Raw genomic sequence first — 24,881 nt, forward strand, 5'->3', positions numbered from 1 at the left:
CATGAGGCTTAATGGCTTTTACAGCATTTATCTATCTGTCTATTCTATTCAATCGATCTATCCCATCTGTCTGTCTTCTCTTTCGAACGTTATACAGCACTAGATGGAGGCCACATGCTATCGCATCGGGAGGGCGGTAATGTCCCGATGGGGCAGGTTTTGCAGCATTGAGAATCTCTCTTCCCATGTGCTCACCCACCTATCAACTCTCTCTTTCCCCATATGCTGACTTCTCCCGTCTGTGCTCTCTTCTTTGACCTGTCTACTTCATGTGCTATCCCTCTTGTCTGCTGTCTCTCTCCTTCCTGTGCTGTGTTCTCCTCTCATGTGCTGTTCCGTTTGAGCTGTCTCCCCCCCTGTGCTCTATCTCTCTCACCCCTGTGCGCTTTCTCAATACCCCATTTGCTGTCTTCTCTCATCATCTCTTCTTTGACCTGTGTACCCCATGTGCTCTCCCAATGTCTGCTCTCTCTCTCTCTCTCCACCACTATTTTACCTGACAAAATGAATCCTCTGTGATCCCCTGCTGTAATGTCAGTATTGTCTTTTGCTTCCTCACCTGCCCAGGAGATGTGCTATGCTCCGTACACGGTCAAACACAGACAATTTTTAAAATGAACTTTCGTTCGTGGGAAAACCCCTTTAATGTGACCGGCTTCCTCTGCCTGTAGATACGTCGCGCATCTGCCTCTGGGATCACCCTAATGATTCACTGCGCCTGCGCAGAATTCACGCAAGCGCAGTAAATCAGACCACCAGCATCTTTGTGCAGACAGATAGTAGTGGTCACATTAAAACTGCGCATGCACTCCTCCTGTACAATGATGGTGGCGGTCAGTGAATCATTCAGCTGATCCAGGCGGTGGTATGTTCACGACGGTGTTCTGCTGGTGGTACCACACAAGAGGCTGCGTACGGCTTATACAGTGTGTGTGTGTGTGTGTGTGTGTGTGTGTGTAGCGTACGGCGTATAGTGTGTGTGTGTGTGTGGTGCGTACAGAATATACAGTCTGTGTTTGTGTGTCTGTGGTGCGTACAGCGTATACAGTGTGTGTGTGTGTGTGTGTGTCTGTGGTGCGTGCGGTGTATACAGTGTATATGTGTGTGTGTGTGGTGCGACGGTGTTCCGTTGGTGGTACCGCGCAAGAGGCTAGTACCACCAGCAGTTTCCATATTGAGACACCCATCACTTGGGTGTCCCAATATGGAGGTCGGTGAACTTCCGCCGCTTGGAATTCTGAGATCCGGACACATCTAGACGAAACAGGATGTGAAGACGTTACAAGGTAAGTATATATTAAGATGAGAAAGACCATGTTAAAAACACATAGCACACAGACACCACACAGATGTCACACTGATGTTAGCTGAGAAAAAAAAGCAAAATCGCATCACACTCGCATGACGATACGGAAAGCACTCGCGTGACTGTCATGCATTAAAATTGCTCCGATAACGCATACCCTAGTGTGCCTCTGCCCTATAGGTGAGATGCTCTGCCGGGCAGGAGAATAGTATAGAGTTATAGGTGAGATGCTCTGCAGCACAGAAGAATGTCGGCAAAAATTGCCCACACAGAAAATTAATGCCAAGTTTATTAAGAACAGTTTATTAAGGAGGTCTAATAACAACAATAACTTTGATTTTTTTAAGCAATCATTGTACACCTGGAAATAATTTGCCACCTTCTGATAGTCCTGAACAGGAACAGTTTATTAAAGAGGTCTAATAACAATAATAACTCCGGTTTAGTAAACAATCACTGCATACCTGCAAATTAGCCATTTTACTGCAAATTAGCTATTCTTCTTAAGTACTTTAGTTTATCTTCCACCTGGGGGTAGTCCTGTACAGAATTTGTCACCATATGATACAGCGCCTCATACTTCCTCTTTTTTATCTCAAGGCAACCCGCCTGTGCATTAGCCAGTGTTAATTTGTGGCAAGCCAGGTCCTTCTGCAATCCATCAAAGAGAATCCACAAGCTGCAATCATACAAACCTTCTCAAACTCCACTAAAACCTTTTGAGGTGCCAGATTTGGAATCAATAGCTTCATTATTTCAAACATTCTCTTATACGTGTTCATGTCCTTTCTTTGTAGTAAAATGTACAAACATGGCGGATATGAGTTACCCACCTTGGCATGCCAAGTGTACAGTTGGTAAAACATATTGGGCACTTTATCAAAGGTGCCATCTCCATAGATTGTATCTTTGTTCAGTTCAAGCATAAGATCTCTATCTCCGAAAACCAGAATTCTGTTTCGATCTTCCTTTCCTGAATCATGAAGTATCAGTTGACTATACTTTTCAGGAATGCAAAAATGTATAGTTTTTGGGTTAGGCAAATTACCATCTGTTCTATGATAGACCAGGCTTCTCGCAAGAGATGATTGTCTTGGCATATGGGCCCAATGCAGATAACACCTTTCCCATCACGTTGCGAGGAGTAGCACTTACTGCTCTCACGTCTTCTCTCATTTTGCTTCTGGCAACGTTTGCTTCTGCTTTTTGAGGGCAGGAGTCATGACAATGTTCTGTTGGTTCTTGAACTACGTTGCCATCTTTTGTTTTGAGAATTGAATGGCACTTTGAAGAGTGGTACAGTTGGCATCTCCAAGTCATCACTGTGTTGATAGTACGAAATGCAAGATATTCAAACCCCAAGTAAATCATAACTTTGCTGTTTCTCTGGCTTTTTGAAAACCCCATTGTTAGCACTACAAGAAGAAATAGAATACTTTAGATGAACTCAAAATACACTTTCATTGAAAATAAATTAACAAATATAGGGATAGATAAGACTATTGGTTCACCAATACAAAAAAACACAGATGTGTAATGACTGTGGTCGCAGGCATCAAGTCCACAACCAGGCAAGGGGGTACAGGTGCCTGCTTCTGCTGGATCTGCGTCTTCACTGAAGATGCAGATCCAGATGACATGCATCATGTTGCAGAGACCCGTGGGGTCCCAGCACTGTGATACATGCTGCCGGCGCATTGGCTGTGAGCTGACATCAGAGGTGCAGCCACAGGGAGCGGTGCATGAAATGGCGCACACTCTGATGTCAGCTGCCGGGCTGTGCGGTGGCTACAAAAGACACTGAGCGACGTGGGAGCAGAGGAAAGGTGAATAGAATGTTATTGTTTTTAATTATGCATTAGGGTCAGAACGGGGACACATACACTAGGATTGGGGACCATGTAAACCAGGATAGGGACATATATACCAGAAAGGGGGCATGCATACCAGGATGGAGATCATGTGGACCATACATACTAGGATGGGGACCATATATACCAGCATTAGGACATATATACCAGGATGCAGACATATTCACCAAGATGATGGGCATATATACCAGTATGGGGGACATTACTACATAATGAAGGGGGAGGGGGGCAATTCATACGTCTTTATAGAATTTAGAACACTACAGGGACCCATACATCTGACCAACGTGTGTGTGGGGGGGAAGGACCAAATTTTGCACTGGTGCCCATCGGACTCCACTGCAAAAGCATATCATACATTCTCAGCAAGAACACAAAGTGGTACAAGTGACAGAATCTCACCTTTCTGCTGTGCCTTCTGGGCTTCCAGGACCAACTATCTCTGCCAGCAGCAGTGATACTTTTGCGAGCACTGATAGCAGTGATGGCTCCTCTTGATCACACTGCTGCTGGCTCTGCATGTGCTGCTGTTCTGGGCTGGTGGGAGGAGTAAGGCAGAATCAGTGAGAGTTGAGAGCAGACTAGATCTATCTATTGCTGATAATGGCAGACTGCTGCAAACCACAGATCATCATTTTTGCAGTTTTGCACTAGGTCAGCTGTGAATCACAAGACTAGATCTATCTATTGCTGATAATGACAGACTGCTGCAAACCACAGATCATCATTTTTGCAGTTTTGCACTAGGTCAACTGTAAATCACCAGTCGATTACATATTATGAGAACATCCTCACCTTGCACCTGAAATATCATAGATCTGAAACTTTTGTGATGCTGTAATTGGCAATTTTCCATGTGGGGAATTTTCCATGTGGGGAATTTTCCGTGTGGGGAATTTTCCGTGTGGGGAACTTTCCATGTGGGGAATTTTTCATGTGGGCAATTTTCCTGTGGGCATTTTTCCTGTGGGCATTTTTCCTGTGTGCAATTTTCCTGTGTGCATTTTTCAGGGAACCGAATTAGTGATGAGCGAGTATACTTGTTACTTGAGATTTCCCGAGCATGCTCGGTTGTCCTCAGAGTATTTTTTAGTGCTCGGAGATTTAGTTTTCATCTCCGCAGCTGACTGATTTACATCTGTTAGCCAACTTGATTACACGTGGGGATTCCCTAGCAAACAGGCAACCCCCACATGTACTTATGCTGGCTAGCAGCTATAAATCATGCAGCTGCGTAAACAAAAACTAGATCTCCAAGGACTTACAAATACTCAGAGACCCCCCGAGCATGCTCGGGAAATCTCGAGCAACGAGTATACTCGCTCATCACTAGTCTGAATACTTATGACCATGTGATATTTCAGTTTTTCTTTTTTAATAAATATGCAAAAATTTCTACATTTCTGTTTTTTTCAGTCAAGATGGGGTGCCAAATTTACCAAAGGGCTGCAATGAAACAAAGATTGAAAAATTTAAAGGGGTCTGAATATTTTCCGTACCCACTGTACATATATTCTAGTATGTTATTTATAATTTTTGACACTATATGTGCCTTTTCACTGTATTATTTATACTTCATAGGCTTATAATGGGAAATTATTGCCATTATATTTTACTCTGGTGCAGTGATGGCTAAACTTATTTGCATAAGAGCTATCAGCCCATGGATTCTTTTGCACTTATTCACTTTACATGCACTGTCACTTTCACTCCTCACTCTTCAACACATTTGGATCATTTGTTGGCAGATCCATTATACTACACAGCGTATAGCAGCACTGGTAGCACCAATGATTACATACATCCCTATTAGATCCTACTATGCCTTTTCTTGTGGACATGTGCGCATGCCCGTGATGCTTGTGGTCCGGAGCATCATTGCCAGCATTTGTGATGTGACGTGTGCGAGTGATGGTTGCCATGGTTTGGCTCCCTGACTCATCGCGTCGCATAAGAAGACGCGACTGATGCAACTTTCAGCGCTCGTGTCGTGTGCGCATGCGCCGTAATGTTTGTCCCACACTGACATCAGCTGTTGGAGGCATATAAAAAAGAAAATAGACACACAGCGTGTCATGGCCCCCAGAAGAAGCCCATGTGAAACGAGCGTCAGGGCTGGGAGTCTTGAGTCACTCCTGGATCCACATGGGTAAGAATCAGTCCTGAACCAGCTACTTCACACTTTGTCTTTTAAAGACATAGTAACACAATTATTTATCTGGACACAATTTCCTCAGGAACATGATTCCCCCGATCCTTATATTATAGCATTGTGTGCTGACTCTTAAGACACACTTTTTCCACAATCTACCTCATTGCTTTATACTACTATTTATTATGGAGAAAAGTATTTTATTGAGTGTTGTTGTAATATGTAACAATAAAAGATATTTCTATTTACTATAGACAGACTTTTTTTTGACTCTATGTCTTGCAGTTTTGATAGGTACTAACCATGATGGGTGCCCAAACTTTTGCATTGGCCCATTTTCCTTTTTGTAATTGTTAAAATGACCTTTAGAGATCATTCCATCTTTAACATGCATACCTGTTCACAATAACAGTAATTTCGAACAAGGGGTGCCCAGACTTTTTACATGCCGCTGTGTTCATTGGTACATTGATAGGCGGCGTCAGTGCAAAGTGCATGCTCACACACACTGGCAGCATTCAGACAATGCTCGCTCTGGGAAACTAGCACTGTCAATCAGAAGCACCAAACTCTTGATCACACCAGTAGATGTACTTTCCCTGAGAGATGTAATTGGATGTGCTTATATGGGCATTTAAATTGTATTGCAGGACATTTTTTAATTCAAATTGGATGCAATAATCCAGTGGTTTAATATTAGTAGAGAGGCATTTAGTTTGTAGCACAGTCCATAAATAGTTAAGTTGGCTGCTTGATGTGTTATGGTACTGTGATATAGAATTTTACTCATAGTTCATGGTACATGAACATGAAACACTAGTTCCAGGGCTCCAACAAGCCACCAATTGTCTTTAGACATGCTTTTCATGAATTCAGAATATATTATAAATAGTGTCATTTTTCAATGGCAGTAGAATAATATCATGTCATGTCTCTTGTATTCTCACCATTTGGCTGGGATCACACATGCGAGAAATACGGCCGAGTCTCGCATGTTAATACCCGGCAATGTATTGCTATGCGGTCGCACGCTTCGCTCCTGAGTGACGGCGGGAATGCCGGGTATTAACATGCAAACTCGGCTGTTTTTTTCGCATGTGTGTTCCCGGCCTTCAGGTGCATATTGGTAGTTTTATATAAGGAGCCTACACTGTAGATAAAGCCCACATATAGCACATTATTATGATTGCATTAGAAAACAAATGTTCCTCTATTACAATCATGATAGGGCAACTACTGCATATTGCTACTGAAACAAAATATTTGTGCATACTCAGAAATTAAATATTGTTCTGGCACATATTGTGCCTTTAAAAAGTATTTATACCCCATGAATTGTTCCACATTTTTTCATGTTACATCATTCCATATACATAAGCATACTTTATTGGGATTTTATGTGATATAACAACACAAAGTAACAAGTATTTGTTAAGGAAATAATGCATGGTTTTCTAAATATTTTAAAATTATCAATCTGAAAATTGGGATGTGCATTTATATTTAGCCCCCTGTAGTTCTAAACTCCTAAATAAAATCAAGAGTAACCAATTGTGTAATTTATTTTCATTACAACTACAGTTGTTCTGTGAAGGCTTCAGAGGTTTGTTTGAGAGTAGAGTTGAGCGACCTTGACCTTTTTAGAGTCGAGCCGGGTTTCGCGAAACCCGACTATCTCAAAAGTCGGGTCGAGTGAAATCGGCCGATTATGACGTAAAGTCGGGATCGACCGAAACACGAAACCCAATGCAAGTCAATGGGGCAGCATAGTCGGCAGTGAGTGGGGGCCAGGAAAACATCTAGAGTGCCCATTTTAATGTCAAAACCATCCATTCTTCTTAATGAAGCTTGTCAAGCGTAATTTACCTTATAATAATTGGAAGGCATTTGAAATTGGGGGTCATTTGGCTAAAGTTGTGGTGGGTAGGGCTGGTTCTAGTAATTAGTGGGCCCAGGAAATCTGGACCACGTCACGGCAGTGGAGCAGGGAGAGGTAAGTATTTCAACTTTGCAAGTGCTGTGAACCTGAGCAAGCAGGGGGGGCCCACTCATTGGCATTGGCACTGGCACAGGGCCCCTCAAAGTACAGCGGTGTGTTTGCACGGCGGGGGCGCCTCCCACCGGCAGCAACACTTTTGCGTACTATGAGAGGCCCTGTGCCAGTGACGTCGCCAACTAGTATTCCTCCCCCCACCTGATGAAGGAACCTGCACTTTCATCTGCACCTTACTCTTTGTCCCCGTGTAAGGTGGTATGGTATGCGGGAAGAGCAACCTGACTTTCAGCAGGGTCACAATGTTGTTGTGTAGCGTGCACGGGGAATGTTGCGTTATGGGTCAATGTACCAGCAGACTCATCTATCACTGGCTGGGCAATGGGCAGGATGAGGAGGAAACACAGATATAGGCCCAAAGAATAAAGTTGGCTAAATGCAGTTCAAAATTGGTAACACAGGAATAACCAGGGGGCATTGCAGTGGAGGACAACTGGAATGAGAGGCTGACACAGAGAGTAGGCCCAAATCAGTAAGTAGTCGAAATGCAGTTCAAAATTGGCAACCGTAGTAAACAGGCGGCACAGCTTTGTTCAGTGGAGGAGAACAGCAAGGAGTGGCAGACACCGATAGTAGGCCCCATCCCAACTAGTAGGCCAAATGCAGTCTAACATTAACAACTACTTAACGAGCGCCTGAAAACGGAATTTCAGGACAGGAAACCAGGAGAACAGCAAGGAGTGGCAGACACCGATAGTAGGCCCCAAACCAACTAGTACGCCAAATGCAGTTGTTCCGTTTAACCACAATTTAATGAGAGCCTGAAGATAGAAGTTCAGGAAAGGCAACCTGGAGAACACCTTGGAGTGGAACACACCATCTCTCTACACCCCATACCCAATTTGTAGGCCTAATGCAGTGTAGTTTCCAACAACTACTAAACGAGAGCCGGAAGATCGAAGCTCAGGAAAGGCAACCTGGAGAACACCTTGGAGTGGAACACACCATCTCTCTACACCCCATACCCAATTTGTAGGCCTAATGCAGTGTAGTTTCCAAGAACTACTGAACGAGAGCCGGAAGATCGAAGCTCAGGAAAGGCAACCTGGAGAACACCTTGGAGTGGAACACACCATCTCTCTACACCCCATACCCAATTTGTAGGCCTAATGCAGCGTAGTTTCCAACAACTACTAAACGAGAGCATGAAGATTGAAGCATTGGCGAGGAAACCTGGGGAACACCTTGGAGTGGAACACACCATCTCTCTACACCCCATACCCAATTTGTAGGCCTAATGCAGCGTAGTTTCTAACAACTACTAAACGAGAGCCGGAAGATCGAAGCTCAGGAAAGGCAACCTGGAGAACACCTTGGAGTGGAACACACCATCTCTCTACACCCCATACCCAATTTGTAGGCCTAATGCAGTGTAGTTTCCAACAACTACTAAACGAGAGCTGGAAGATCGAAGCTCAGGAAAGGCAACCTGGAGAACACCTTGGAGTGGAACACACCATCTCTCTACACCCCATACCCAATTTGTAGGCCTAATGCAGTGTAGTTTCCAAGAACTACTAAACGAGAGCCGGAAGATCGAAGCTCAGGAAAGGCAACCTGGAGAACACCTTGGAGTGGAACACACCATCTCTCTACACCCCATACCCAATTTGTAGGCCTAATGCAGTGTAGTTTCCAACAACTACTAAACGAGAGCCGGAAGATCGAAGCTCAGGAAAGGCAACCTGGAGAACACCTTGGAGTGGAACACACCATCTCTCTACACCCCATACCCAATTTGTAGGCCTAATGCAGTGTAGTTTCCAAGAACTACTAAACGAGAGCCGGAAGATCGAAGCTCAGGAAAGGCAACCTGGAGAACACCTTGGAGTGGAACACACCATCTCTCTACACCCCATACCCAATTTGTAGGCCTAATGCAGTGTAGTTTCCAACAACTACTAAACGAGAGCCGGAAGATCGAAGCTCAGGAAAGGCAACCTGGAGAACACCTTGGAGTGGAACACACCATCTCTCTACACCCCATACCCAATTTGTAGGCCTAATGCAGTGTAGTTTCCAACAACTACTAAACGAGAGCATGAAGATCAAGCATTGGCGAGGAAACCTGGGGAACACCTTGGAGTGGAACACACCATCTCTCTACACCCCATACCCAATTTGTAGGCCTAATGCAGCGTAGTTTCCAACAACTACTAAACGAGAGCCGGAAGATCGAAGCTCAGGAAAGGCAACCTGGAGAACACCTTGGAGTGGAACACACCATCTCTCTACACCCCATACCCAATTTGTAGGCCTAATGCAGTGTAGTTTCCAACAACTACTAAACGAGAGCCGGAAGATCGAAGCTCAGGAAAGGCAACCTGGGGAACACCTTGGAGTGTAACACACCATCTCTCTACACCCCATACCCAATTTGTAGGCCTAATGCAGCGTAGTTTCCAACAACTACTAAACGAGAGCATGAAGATCGAAGCATTGGCGAGGAAACCTGGGGAACACCTTGGAGTGGAACACACCATCTCTCTACACCCCATACCCAATTTGTAGGCCTAATGCAGCGTAGTTTCCAACAACTACTAAACGAGAGCCGGAAAATCGAAGCTCAGGAAAGGCAACCTGGAGAACACCTTGGAGTGGAACACACCATCTCTCTACACCCCATACCCAATTTGTAGGCCTAATGCAGTGTAGTTTCCAACAACTACTAAACGAGAGCCGGAAGATCGAAGCTCAGGAAAGGCAACCTGGAGAACACCTTGGAGTGGAACACACCATCTCTCTACACCCCATACCCAATTTGTAGGCCTAATGCAGTGTAGTTTCCAAGAACTACTAAACGAGAGCCGGAAGATCGAAGCTCAGGAAAGGCAACCTGGAGAACACCTTGGAGTGGAACACACCATCTCTCTACACCCCATACCCAATTTGTAGGCCTAATGCAGTGTAGTTTCCAAGAACTACTAAACGAGAGCCGGAAGATCGAAGCTCAGGAAAGGCAACCTGGAGAACACCTTGGAGTGGAACACACCATCTCTCTACACCCCATACCCAATTTGTAGGCCTAATGCAGTGTAGTTTCCAAGAACTACTAAACGAGAACCGGAAGATCGAAGCTCAGGAAAGGCAACCTGGGGAACACCTTGGAGTGTAACACACCATCTCTCTCCACCCGATACCCATTTTTTAGGCCTAATGCAGTGTAGTTTTCTACAACTACTAAACGAGAGTCGGAAGACCGAAGCAATGGCAAGGAAACCTGGGGAACACCTTGGAGTGTAACACACCATCTCTCTCCACCCCATACCCAATTTGTAGGCCTAATGCAGCCTAATTTCCGACAACTACTAAACGAGAGCATGAAGATCGAAGCTCAGGAAACGCAACCTGGGGAACATCTTGGAGTGTAACAAACCCTCTCTCTACACCATGGAAGGGCTGATTCTTAGGAAGGAAGGCTGTCGGAAAGAAGCAGGGCGCGTCCGAGGGTGATTATATTCTTGTTAGGTATATACTCACCCTGGGACGCGCCCTGCTTCTTTATTTGTAATGAATGTTTATTTGCAATGTGGTTTTGACTTACTCTATTTTTTTGGTAAATAATGATTTTATTATTTTCATTGTTTTGCATCTTCTTGGCAATAATATAAAGAAGACGCGACAGGACAACACTCGGTGGATGCCATATCTGTGTTTTAAATTGAAAAAAACTTTCAGTTAACTACTTGCAGGAGAAAGTTATTGTAGCTGGTGGCCATTTTTAGTACTGTACCAGATTTTTGTTGTATGTGTTTGTTTTTAATGTTAAAATATCTCTCCAGTATTTTCTTTTTTATAAGCAAAATACTTATTTTTATATTTTCTGATGTTGGTTCCAGGGGTACACGGGCAGCAGTGGTGTGGTCAGTGGAGGCCTAGTGGAAGGAGTGACCGCAGACAGGCATCGAAGGCCTAAAATAATAATACATGGCTGTAGGCAATTTTAAATTGGTTCCAGGGGTACACGGGCAGCAGTGGTGTGGTCAGTGGAGGCCTAGTGGAAGGAGTGACCGCAGACAGGCATCGAAGGCCTAAAGTAAAAAAATTGGTCTGGCTGTAGGCAATTTTAAATTGGTTCCAGGGGTACACGGGCAGCAGTGGTGTGGTCAGTGGAGGCCTAGTGGAAGGAGTGACCGCAGACAGGCATCGAAGGCCTAAAATAATAACACATGGCTGTAGGCAATTGTAAATTGGTTCCAGGGGTACACGGGCAGCAGTGGCCTGGTCAGTGTAGTAGTAGTAGAAAGAACGGACCGCAGACAGGCATCGAAGGCCTAAAATAAAAAAATTGGGCTGGCTGTAGGCAATTTTAAATTGGTTCCAGGGGTACACGGGCAGCAGTGGTGTGGTCAGTGGAGGCATATTGTAAGGAGTGACCGCAGACAGGCATCGAAGGCCTAAAATAATAACACATGGCTGTAGGCAATTTTAAATTGGTGCCAGGGGTACACGGGCAGCAGTGGCCTGGTCAGTGTAGTAGTAGTGGAAAGAATGGACCGCAAACAGGCATCGAAGGCCTAGAATAAAAAAATTGGGCTGGCTGTAGGCAATTTTAAATTGGTTCCAGGGGTACACGGGCAGCAGTGGTGTGGTCAGTGGAGGCATATTGTAAGGAGTGACCGCAGACAGGCATCGAAGGCCTAAAATAATAACACATGGCTGTAGGCAATTTTAAATTGGTTCCAGGGGTACACGGGCAGCAGTGGCCTGGTCAGTGTAGTAGTAGTAGAAAGAACGGACCGCAGACAGGCATCGAAGGCCTAAAATAAAAAAATTGGGCTGGCTGTAGGCAATTTTAAATTGGTTCCAGGGGTACACGGGCAGCAGTGGTGTGGTCAGTGGAGGCATAGTGGAAGGAGTGACCGCAGACAGGCTTCGAAGGCCTAACATAACAAAAATGTCAATACAATGGTATTGTCAGTGGCAGGCATTGAAGGATGTCAGCGCATAGACTAAACATTGGTGGAGCTGTGAGATAATTTTGCAAGTGGTAGAGCACTGTTTGAGCTGGGGGGGGGGAACTGTCTTGTGGCCGGCGGTACAGGCCCAGGGCCCCTCATATTACAACGGTGTGTCTGACGTTGGGTGCGCACCACCACCGCCAGAGACACTTTATTGTACTAGGAGGGACCCAGTGGCAGTGCCGTCGACCAAAAGCGGGCACACCCACCTCTTCAGACAAACAGCACTCTCACGGGTGCTGTCGCCAAGTGTCGATACCACGGCCCCGTGTGGGGAGTTTGGCCATTTAGTGAGGTGTAAACATGTCGTATGCTGGACAATCAGGTGCAGAAAATTACGAGATTGGAAAAGGCATTCAGAATAGTCCACAGGCAAGACCTTTTCATAGGAAAGCTAGGTGTCGGCCGGGCAAGGTGGGGCAAAAGATTTCGAAATCCAGTTGTGGTTCATTTTAATGAAGGTTAGATCATCTACATTTTGGGTAGCCAGACGAGTCCTTTTTTCTGTTAGTATTGAACCTGCAGCACTGAATACTCTTTCTGATAGGACACTAGCTGCCGGGCAAGCAAGCTCCTGCAATGCATATTCTGCCAATTCTGGCCAGGTGTCTAATTTTGATGCCCAGTAATCAAATGGGAATGACGGTTGAGGGAGAACATCGATAAGGGATGAAAAATAGTTTGTAACCATACTGGACAAATGTTGTCTCCTGTCACTTTGAATTGATGCTGCAGTACCTGTCCTGTCTTCGGTCATAGCAAAATCACTCCACAACCTGGTCAGAAAACCCCTCTGGCCAACGCCACTTCTGATTTCTGCCCCTCTAACTCCTCTGGTCTGCTGGCCCCTGCAGCTCGTGTGAGAACGATCACGGGCGCTGTGTGCAGGGAATGCCAGAAGCAAATGGTCAACAAGAGTTGATTGTTTGGTTGCTAATATTAGTTCCAAGTTCTCATGTGGCATTATATTTTGCAATTTGCCTTTATAGCGAGGATCAAGGAGGCAGGCCAACCAGTAATCGTCATCGTTCATCATTTTAGTTATGCGTGTGTCCCTTTTGAGGATACGTAAGGCATAATCCGCCATGTGGGCCAAAGTTCCAGTTCTCAAATCTGCGGTTGTGCTTGGTTGAGGGGCAGTTTCAGGCAAATCCACGTCACTTGTGTCCCTCCAAAAACCAGAACCCGGCCTTGCCGCACCACCAATTTCCAGTGGCCCCGGAAAAGCTTCCTCATTAAAAATATAATCATCCCCATCATCCTCCTCGTCCTCCTCCTCCTCTTCGCCCGCTAACTCGTCCTGTACACTGCCCTGGCCAGACAATGGCTGACTGTCATCAAGGCTTTTCTCTTCCTCAGCTGCAGACGCCTGATCCTTTATGTGCGTCAAACTTTGCATCAGCAGACGCATTAGGGGGATGCTCATGCTTATTATGGCGTTGTCTGCACTAACCAGCCGTGTGCATTCCTCAAAACACTGAAGGACTTGACACATGTCTTGAATCTTCGACCACTGCACACCTGACAACTCCATGTCTGCCATCCTACTGCCTGCCCGTGTATGTGTATCCTCCCACAAAAACATAACAGCCCGCCTCTGTTCGCACAGTCTCTGAAGCATGTGCAGTGTTGAGTTCCACCTTGTTACAACGTCTATGATTAGGCGATGCTGGGGAAGGTTCAAAGAACGCTGATAGGTCTGCATACGGGTGGAGTGTACGGGCGAACGGCGGATATGTGAGCAAAGTCCACGCACTTTGAGGAGCAGGTCGGATAACCCCGGATAACTTTTCAGGAAGCACTGCACCACCAGGTTTAAGGTGTGAGCCAGGCAAGGAATGTGTTTCAGTTGGGAAAGGGAGATGGCAGCCATGAAATTCCTTCCGTTATCACTCACTACCTTGCCTGCCTCAAGATCTACAGTGCCCAGCCACGACTGCGTTTCTTTCTGCAAGAACTCGGACAGAACTTCCGCGGTGTGTCTGTTGTCGCCCAAACACTTCATAGCCAATACAGCCTGCTGACGTTTGCCAGTAGCTGCCCCATAATGGGAGACCTGGTGTGCAACAGTGGCAGCTGCGGATGGAGTGGTTGTGCGACTGCGGTCTGTGGACGAGCTCTCGCTTCTGTAGGAGGACGAAGAGGAGGAGGAGGGGGTGCGAACGGCTACAGCCAACTGTTTCCTAGACCGTGTGCTAGGCAGAACTGTCCCAAACTTGCTGTCCCCTGTGGACCCTGCATCCACAACATTCACCCAGTGTGCCGTGATGGACACGTAACGTCCCTGGCCATGCCTACTGGTCCATGCATCTGTTGTCAGGTGCACCTTTGTGCTCACAGATTGCCTGAGTGCATGGACGATGTGCTCTTTAACATGCTGGTGGAGGGCTGGGATGGCTTTTCTGGAAAAAAAGTGTCGACTGGGTAGCTCGTAGCGTGGTACAGCGTAGTCCATCAGGGCTTTGAAAGCTTTGCTTTCAACTAACCGGTAGGGCATCATCTCTAACGAGATTAGTCTAGCTATGTGGGCGTTCAAACCCTGTGTACGCGGATGGAAGGCTAAGTACTTCCTTTTTCTAACCATAGTCTCATGTAGGGTGAGCTGGACTGGAGAGCTGGAGATCGTGGAACTAGCGGGGGTGCCGGTGGACATGGCAGATTGAGAGACGGTGGGAGATGGTATTGTTGCCGCCGGTGCCCTAGATGCAGTGTTTCCTACTACAAAACTGGTGATTCCCTGACCCTGACTGCTTTGGCCTGGCAAAGAAACCTGCACAGATACTGCAGGTGGTGCGGAAAATGGTGGCCCTACACTGCCGGAAGGGATGTTGCGTTGCTGACTAGCTTCATTGGCCGAGGGTGCTACAACCTTAAGGGACGTTTGGTAGTTAGTCCAGGCTTGCAAATGCATGGTGGTTAAATGTCTATGCATGCAACTTGTATTGAGACTTTTCAGATTCTGTCCTCTGCTTAAGGTAGTTGAACATTTTTGACAGATGACTTTGCGCTGATCAATTGGATGTTGTTTAAAAAAATGCCAGACTGCACTCTTTCTAGCATCGGATACCTTTTCAGGCATTGCAGACTGAGCTTTAACCGGATGGCCACGCTGTCCTCCAACAGGTTTTGGCTTTGCCACGCGTTTTGGGCAAGATACGGGCCCGGCAGATGGAACCTGTTGCGATGTTGATGCCTGCTGCGGCCCCTCCTCCTCCGCTTCAGAACTGCTGCCGCCTGCACCCTGTTCCCCCAATGGCTGCCAATCGGGGTCAAGAACTGGGTCATCTATTACCTCTTCTTGTAGCTCGTGTGCAACTTCGTCTGTGTCACCGTGTCGGTCGGTGGTATAGCATTTGTGATGGGGCAACATAGTCTCATCAGGGTCTGATTCTTGATCATTACCCTGCGAGGGCAATGTTGTGGTCTGAGTCAAAGGACCAGCATAGTAGTCTGGCTGTGGCTGTGCATCAGTGCACTCCATGTCAGATTCAACTTGTAATGGGCATGGACTGTTAACTGCTTCACTTTCTAAGCCAGGGACGGTATGTGTAAAGAGCTCCATGGAGTAACCCGTTGTGTCGCCTGCTGCATTCTTCTCTGTTGTTGTTTTTGCTGAAGAGGACAAGGAAGCGACTTGTCCCTGACCGTGAACATCCACTAACGACGCGCTGCTTTGACATTTACCAGTTTCACGAGAGGAGGCAAAAGAGCTAGAGGCTGAGTCAGCAAGATAAGCCAAAACTTGCTCTTGCTGCTCCGGCTTTAAAAGCGGTTTTCCTACTCCCAGAAAAGGGAGCGTTCGAGGCCTTGTGTAGCCAGACGACGAACCTGGCTCCACAGCTCCAGACTTAGGTGCAATATTTTTTTTCCCACGACCAGCTGATGCTCCACCACTACCACTACCCTCATTACCAGCTGACAATGAACGTCCCCGGCCACGACCTCTTCCACCAGACTTCCTCATTATTTTAAAAACGTAAACAAACTAACGGTATTTGTTACTGTCACACAAATTACACGGTGAGCTATAACTTCAGTATGATTTAGCTACCCCTTTACAGGTGAGTGAGACCACAACGAAAATCAGGCACAATGTTACACACTCTGTTGTTGGTGGCAACAAATGAGAGAGATGCCACACACGCAGGACTGTCACTGAAGCACAAATGTAAATATTAATCTCCCACTGTTTTTTTTTTTTTTTTTTTCAGGGAGACTTTAGGAAAAAAAAAAAAATAGAATAAAATGATTTTTTCAAGAAGAATTTAGAAACCAAATAAAATAAAATGATTTTTTCAGGGAGAATTTAGAAAACAAATAAAACAAAAAAAGGCTTTCTATGGCCCACTGAGTGAGAGATGACGCACACAGGAGTCAGGAGTGGCACACAAGCCCAGAGGCCAATATTTATCTCCCACTGATTGATGTAGTGATTTTTTCAGGTAGATTTTGGAACCCAAATCAAGCTAAAAAAATAATAGGCTTTCTATGGCCCACAATTGGAGAGAGAGAGAGAGATGGCACACCCAGGAGTCAAGACTGGCACACAAGCAGAAAGGGCAATATTAATCTCCCACTGATTTGTTTTTTTTTTTTTTTCAGGGAGACTTTAGGAAAAAAAATAATAGAATAAAATGATTTTTTCAGGAAGAATTTAGAAACCAAATAAAATAAAATGATTTTTTCAGGGAGAATTTAGAAAACAAATAAAACAAAAAAAGGCTTTCTATGGCCCACTGAGTGAGAGATGACGCACACAGGAGTCAGGAGTGGCACACAAGCCCAGAGGCCAATATTTATCTCCCACTGATTGATGTAGTGATTTTTTCAGGTAGATTTTGGAACCCAAATCAAGCTAAAAAAATAATAGGCTTTCTATGGCCCACAATTGGAGAGAAAGAGAGAGATGGCACACCCAGAAGTCAAGACTGGCACACAAGCAGAAAGGGCAATATTAATCTCCCACTGATTGATTTATTGATTTTTTCAGGTAGAATTTAGAACCCAAAAAAAGCAAAAAAAAAAAAATGGGCTTTCTATGGCCCACTGAGTGAGTGATGATGCACACAGGAGTCAGGAGTGGCACACAAGCCCTGAGGCCAATATTTTTCTCCCACTGATTGATGTAGTGATTTTTTCAGGTACATTTTAGAACCCAAATCAAGCAAAAAAATAAATAGGCTTTCTATGGCCCACTATTTGTGAGAGAGATGGCACGCTCAGGACTGGCACACAAGCCCAGAGGCCAATATTAATCTCCCACTTTTTTTTTTTTTTGTTCCAGGGAAAATTTATAAACCCAATAAAAAAAATAATAAATAGGCTTTCTATGGCCCACTATCTGAGAGAGAGAGATGGCACGCTTAGGACTGGCACACAAGCCCAAAGGCCAATATTAATCTCCCACTGATTGATTTATTGATTTTTTCAGGTAGAATTTAGAACCCAAATAAAGCAAAAAAAAAAAATGGGCTTTCTATGGCCCACTGAGTGAGTGATGATGCACACAGGAGTCAGGAGTGGCACACAAGCCCTGAGGCCAATATTTTTCTCCCACTGATTGATGTAGTGATTTTTTCAGGTAGATTTTAGAACCAAAATCAAGCAAAAAAATAAATAGGCTTTCTATGGCCCACTGACTGAGAGATGGCACACACAGGAGTCAAGAGTGGCACACAAGCCCTGAGGCCAATATTTTTCTCCCACTGATTGATGTAGTGATTTTTTCAGGTAGATTTTATAACCCAAATCAAGCAAAAAAATAAATAGGCTTTCTATGGCCCACTATTTGTGAGAGAGATGGCACGCTCAGGACTGGCACACAAGCCCAGAGGCCAATATTAATCTCCCACTTTTTTTTTTTTGTTCCAGGGAAAATTTATAAACCCAATAAAAAAAATAATAAATAGGCTTTCTATGGCCCACTATCTGAGAGAGAGAGATGGCACGCTTAGGACTGGCACACAAGCCCAAAGGCCAATATTAATCTCCCACTGATTGATTTATTGATTTTTTCAGGTAGAATTTAGAACCCAAATAAAGCAAAAAAAAAATGGGCTTTCTATGGCCCACTGAGTGAGTGATGATGCACACAGGAGTCAGGAGTGGCACACAAGCCCTGAGGCCAATATTTTTCTCCCACTGATTGATGTAGTGATTTTTTCAGGTAGATTTTAGAACCAAAATCAAGCAAAAAAATAAATAGGCTTTCTATGGCCCACTGACTGAGAGATGGCACACACAGGAGTCAAGAGTGGCACACAAGCCCTGAGGCCAATATTTTTCTCCCACTGATTGATGTAGTGATTTTTTCAGGTAGATTTTATAACCCAAATCAAGCAAAAAAATAAATAGGCTTTCTATGGCCCACTATTTGTGAGAGAGATGGCACGCTCAGGACTGGCACACAAGCCCAGAGGCCAATATTAATCTCCCACTTTTTTTTTTTGTTCCAGGGAAAATTTATAAACCCAATAAAAAAAATAATAAATAGGCTTTCTATGGCCCACTATCTGAGAGAGAGAGATGGCACGCTTAGGACTGGCACACAAGCCCAAAGGCCAATATTAATCTCCCACTGATTGATTTATTGATTTTTTCAGGTAGAATTTAGAACCCAAATAAAGCAAAAAAAAAATGGGCTTTCTATGGCCCACTGAGTGAGTGATGATGCACACAGGAGTCAGGAGTGGCACACAAGCCCTGAGGCCAATATTTTTCTCCCACTGATTGATGTAGTGATTTTTTCAGGTAGATTTTATAACCCAAATCAAGCAAAAAAATTAATAGGCTTTCTATGGCCCACTGACTGAGAGATGGCACACACAGGGATGGCACTCTAGCAGAAATGTCAATCTTAATCTCCCACAAAAAAAAAAAAAAAAACAGGGAGTGTCCTTCAATTACTATCTCCCTGCAGTAATCTCAGCCAGGTATGGCAGGCAGCAATAAGGAGTGGACTGATGCACAAATTAAATAAAAAGTGTGTACAAACAAAAAAGATAGCTGTGCAGAAAGGAAGGAACAAGAGGATTTGTGCTTTGAAAAAAGCAGTTGGTTTGCACAGCTGCGTACACACAGCTATCAGGGAGCCTTCTAGGGCAGCCCAATGAGCTACAGCGCTGAGGGGAAAAAAAAAAAAGGTAGCTTCCACTGTCCTTGCACACCAAAGGTGGTGTTGGGCAGTGGAAATCGCTACAGCACAAGCGGTTTGGTGGTTAATGGACCCTGCCTAACGCTATCCCTGCTTCTGACGAAGCGGCAGCAACCTCTCCCTAAGCTCAGATCAGCAGCAGTAAGATGGCGGTCGGCGGGAACGCCCCTTTATAGCCCCTGTGATGCCGCAGACAGCAAGCCAATCACTGCAATGCCCTTCTCTAAGATGGTGGGGACCAGGACCTATGTCATCACGCTGCCCACACTCTGCGTTTACCTTCATTGGTTGAGAAATGGCGCTTTCCGCGTCATTGAAGCGCGACTTTGGCGCGAAAGTCGCGTACCGCATGGCCGACCCCGCACAGGGGTCGGATCGGGTTTCATGAAACCCGACTTTGCCAAAAGTCGGCGACTTTTGAAAATGAACGACCCGTTTCGCTCAACCCTATTTGAGAGCATTATAGATCAATCAGCATCATGAAAACCAAGGAACACAGCAGACAGGTCAGGGATAAAGTTGTAGAGAAGAGTAAAGCAGGATTGATTAGGTTATAAAAATATCTCTGAACATCTCTAGGAGAACTGTTCAATCAATCATTCAAAAATGGAAGGAGCATGGCACAATTTCAAATCTACCAAGACATGGCTGTCCACCTAAATTGACATCTCAAGTAAAAAGAGCACTAATTAGAGAACCAGCCAATGGGCCCATGGTCACTCTGGAAGAGCTGCAGAGATCCACAACTCAGATGCGTGTATCTGCTCACATAACATCAATCAGTCATACATTCCACAAATCTGGTCTTTATGGAAGAGTGGCAAGAAGGAAACCATTTTTAAAAGCAAATCATAAAAAGTTTCATTTTCAGCTTGCAAAAACCCATGTAGGGGACAAAGCCAGCATGTGGAAGAAGGTTCTTTGGTCATAGTAAAAAAGTAAAACTTTGTATGCTAAATGCAAAACTCTATATGTGGCGCACTGCACATCCCTACCATTAAACATGGATGTGGCTGAATCATGCTTTTAGGATGCTTTTCTTCAGTAGGGAAGCTGGTCACAGTTGATGGGAAGATGAATGGAACAAAATAGAGGGCAATCTAGAAGGAAAACCTGTTAAAGGCTGCAAAATACTTGGCATGAAGGTAGAGAGCCCACTAGGGTCGTGGGTAGTGTTGAGCATTCCGATACTGCAAATATCGGGAATCGGACGATATTCACTGTATCGGAATTCCGATACTGAGTTCCGATACATTTGCGATATCGAATACCAGAATCGGAAGTTCCTATAGTGCAATGATGCACTATAATGGAGTGTGGGCGGTGCGTGGGCAGAGACTGCATGTGTGTGTGCGGGCGGGGTCTGTGCGTGACTGAGGGGGGTCTGTGTGTGCCTGCCGGGGGTCTGTGCGGCATGCCGGGGCTCTGTGCATGTGTGCAGGGGCTCTGTGCGGGCCTGCTGGGGCTCTGTGTGGGCCTGCCGGGGCTCTGTGCGGCATGCCGGGGCTGTGCAGCGTGCTGGGCTCTGTGCGTGTGTGCCGGGGCTCTGTGCGGTGTGCCAGGGCTCTGTGCGGTGTACCGGGGCTCTGTGCGGCATGCCGGGGCTCTGTGCGGCGTGTCGGGGCTCTGTGTGGCGTGCGGGGCTCTGTGCGTGTATGCCGGGGCTCTGTGCATCGTGCCGGGGCTCTGTGCATGTGTGCCGGGGCTCTGTGCGGCGTGCTGGGGCTCTGTGCGGTGTGCGGGGCTCTGTGCGTGTGTGCCAGGGCTCTGTGCGGTGTGTCGGGGCTCTGTGCGGCGTGCTGGGCTCTGTGCGGCGTGCCGGGGCTCTGTGTGGCGTGCTGGGGCTCTGTGTGGCGTGCTGGGTCTCTGTGGGGGCTGGAGTGGTTCTGTGCCTGTGTGCAGGCATCGTCCGATGGGACTACAAGTCCCATCGGATGATGCCTACTACAGTGACAGTGATTGACACATTAGCCAATGATGGGACAGTAGTAGTCCCATCATCCGGCTAATGTGTTGAATGAAAAAAAAAACATACATGCAACATACATGCTACATACATACTACTTACTACATACATACTACATACATGCTACATACTACATACATACTACATACATGCTACATACATACTACATACTACATACATACTACATACATGCTACACTGAACTTTAGGAAGGCAAAGTTTGACCAGCTTAGAGATGCCCTTAATCTGGTAGACTGGGACAATATCCTCAGAAATAAGAATACAGATAATAAATGGAAAATGTTTAAGAACATCCTAAATGGGCACTGTAAGCGGTTTATACCTTGTGGGAATAAAAGGACTAGAAATAGGAAAAACCCAATGTGGCTAAACAAAAGAAGTAAGACAGGCAATTAACAGTAAAAAGAAAGCATTTGCACTACTAAAGCAGGATGGCACCATTGAAGCTCTAAAAAACTATAGGGAGAAAAATACTTTATCTAAAAAACTAATTAAAGCTGCCAAAAAGGAAACAGAGAAGCACATTGCTAAGGAGAGTAAAACTAATCCCAAACTGTTCTTCAACTATATCAATAGTAAAAGAATAAAAACTGAAAATGTAGGCCCCTTAAAAAATAGTGAGGAAAGAATGGTTGTAGATGACGAGGAAAAAGCTAACATATTAAACACCTTCTTCTCCACGGTATTCACGGTGGAAAATGAAATGCTAGGTGAAATCCCAAGAAACAATGAAAACCCTATATTAAGGGTCACCAATCTAACCCAAGAACAGGTGCGAAACCGACTAAATAAGATTAAAATAGATAAATCTCCGGGTCCGGATGGCATACACCCACGAGTGCTAAGAGAACTAAATAATGTAATAGATAAACCATTATTTCTTATTTTTAGGGACTCTATAGCGACTGGGTCTGTTCCGCAGGACTGGCGCATAGCAAATGTGGTGCCAATATTCAAAAAGGGCTCTAAAGTAAACCTGGAAATCATAGGCCAGTAAGTCTAACCTCTATTGTTGGTAAAATATTTGAAGGGTTTCTGAGGGATGTTATTTTGGATTATCTCAATGAGAATAACTGTTTAACTCCATATCAGCATGGGTTTATGAGAAATCACTCCTGTCAAACCAATCTAATCAGTTTTTATGAAGAGGTAAGCTATAGGCTGGACCACGGTGAGTCATTGGACGTGGTATATCTCGATTTTTCCAAAGCGTTTGATACCGTGCCGCACAAGAGGTTGGTACACAAAATGAGAATGCTTGGCCTGGGGGAAAATGTGTGTAAATGGGTTAGTAACTGGCTAAGTGATAGAAAGCAGAGGGTGGTTATAAATGGTATAGTCTCTAACTGGGTCGCTGTGACCAGTGGGGTACCGCAGGGGTCAGTATTGGGACCTGTTCTCTTCAACATATTCATTAATGATCTGGTAGAAGGTTTACACAGTAAAATATCGATATTTGCAGATGATACAAAACTATGTAAAGCAGTTAATACAAGAGAAGATAGTATTCTGCTACAGATGGATCTGGATAAGTTGGAAACTTGGGCTGAAAGGTGGCAGATGAGGTTTAACAATGATAAATGTAAGGTTATACATATGGGAAGAAGGAATCAATATCACCATTACACACTGAACGGGAAAGCACTGGGTAAATCTGACAGGGAGAAGGACTTGGGGATCCTAGTTAATGATAAACTTACCTGGAGCAGCCAGTGCCAGGCAGCAGCTGCCAAGGCAAACAGGATCATGGGGTGCATTAAAAGAGGTCTGGATACACATGATGAGAGCATTATACTGCCTCTGTACAAATCCCTAGTTAGACCGCACATGGAGTACTGTGTCCAGTTTTGGGCACCGGTGCTCAGGAAGGATATAATGGAACTAGAGAGAGTACAAAGGAGAGCAACAAAATTAATAAAGGGGATGGGAGAACTACAATACCCAGATAGATTAGCAAAATTAGGAATATTTAGTCTAGAAAAAAGACGACTGAGGGGCGATCTAATAACCATGTATAAGTATATAAGGGGACAATACAAATATCTCACTGAGGATCTGTTTATACCAAGGAAGGTGACGGGCACAAGGGGGCATTCTTTGCATCTGGAGAAGAGAAGGTTTTTCCACCAACAAAGAAGAGGATTCTTTACTGTTAGGGCAGTGAGAATCTGGAATTGCTTGCCTGAGGAGGTGGTGATGGCGAACTCAGTCGAGGGGTTCAAGAGAGGCCTGGATGTCTTCCTGGAGCAGAACAATATTGTATCATACAATTACCGTATTAGGTTCTGTAGAAGGACGTAGAGCTGGGGATTTATTATGATGGCATATAGGCTGAACTGGATTGACAAATGTCTTTTTTCGGCCTTACTAACTATGTTACTATGTTACATACATGCTACACACATACTACATGCATGCTACATACATGTTACATACATGCTACATACTGTACATGCTACATACATGCTACACACTACACACATGCTACATACATGCTACATAACAACTACATACATACTACATACATACTACATATACACTACATACAGTACATTCCTACATTACATACAGACATACAGTACATTAAACATAGAGTTCATACTCACCATTACTTGTCACTTTGTTCCCCGAAGCCAGTGTCATCTGTAAAAAATATGAAAATAACAACCAACCAATATACTCCCTGTGCGCAGAAATTCACGAGTGTCCCACGATGATCTCCCGTAGTGAATAGCAGCATCAGCTGATGCGACCGCTCTCTAGGGCTCCAGGAACATAATGACGGGAGGAAGGTATCCTTCCTCACTGTATTCCTCCGCCGCTGTAAAAAAAATAGTCCCTAGTCTCACTTTTGGCATTGCTGTATGAGAATTTTTCCCACGCTGCAATTGCCATAAAGTGAGACTTTGTCCTAAGGTAACCTCAGTGATGCACTGCAGGAACCATTGTCTCCTGTCACTGTGTCACTGAGGGTCCTATAGAGCAGTGACATCACCCGATGTCACTGTTCTATAGGGGAGATCGTCATGGGACACTCGTTATTAATTGGACTACGGCGGACAGGTAGTATACGGTTTATTATTTTACGTTTTTTGCAGGCGCTGAAGTATGGTAAGTATGGTTAAATGAAGAATATTAAAATACTTTTTTGCTAATGTGTGTGTGTTTTATTAAACCTTTATTACTATTGGATTAATAATGGATAGGCGACTTATTGACCCCTCTGCGTTATTAACCCGGCTTAATGTCACCTTACAATAGCAAGGTGACATTAACCCCTTATTACCCCATATCCCACTCACCGGATTGTGCCTGATGGGTCTGACAGATTCACCACTAGCAGGGGGTAGATTTTCACATTCCACTGTAGATGTGGCATCTGTTACTGGAGCCGAGGGT

At 45.0% G+C, this 24,881-nt stretch overlaps 1 protein-coding gene and 1 long non-coding RNA gene across 2 annotated transcripts in view; one reads left to right on the forward strand and one right to left on the reverse strand.

Moving 5' to 3' along the window:
• ALDH1A1 (aldehyde dehydrogenase 1 family member A1) overlaps window positions 1-24,881 on the forward strand; it is a 238,935-nt gene that overhangs the window by 73,733 nt on the left and 140,321 nt on the right. The window lies entirely within an intron of this gene.
• On the reverse strand, window positions 1,696-3,693 carry LOC138657850 (uncharacterized). The gene is made up of 2 exons (XR_011317222.1): window positions 3,580-3,693; window positions 1,696-2,721 (listed from the first exon to the last, which is right to left on the reverse strand). It is a non-coding gene; the product is annotated as an uncharacterized lncRNA (long non-coding RNA).

The sequence above is a fragment of the Ranitomeya imitator genome, chromosome 1, assembly GCF_032444005.1.
Source record: "Ranitomeya imitator isolate aRanImi1 chromosome 1, aRanImi1.pri, whole genome shotgun sequence".
Classification (NCBI taxonomy): Eukaryota; Metazoa; Chordata; class Amphibia; order Anura; family Dendrobatidae; genus Ranitomeya; species Ranitomeya imitator.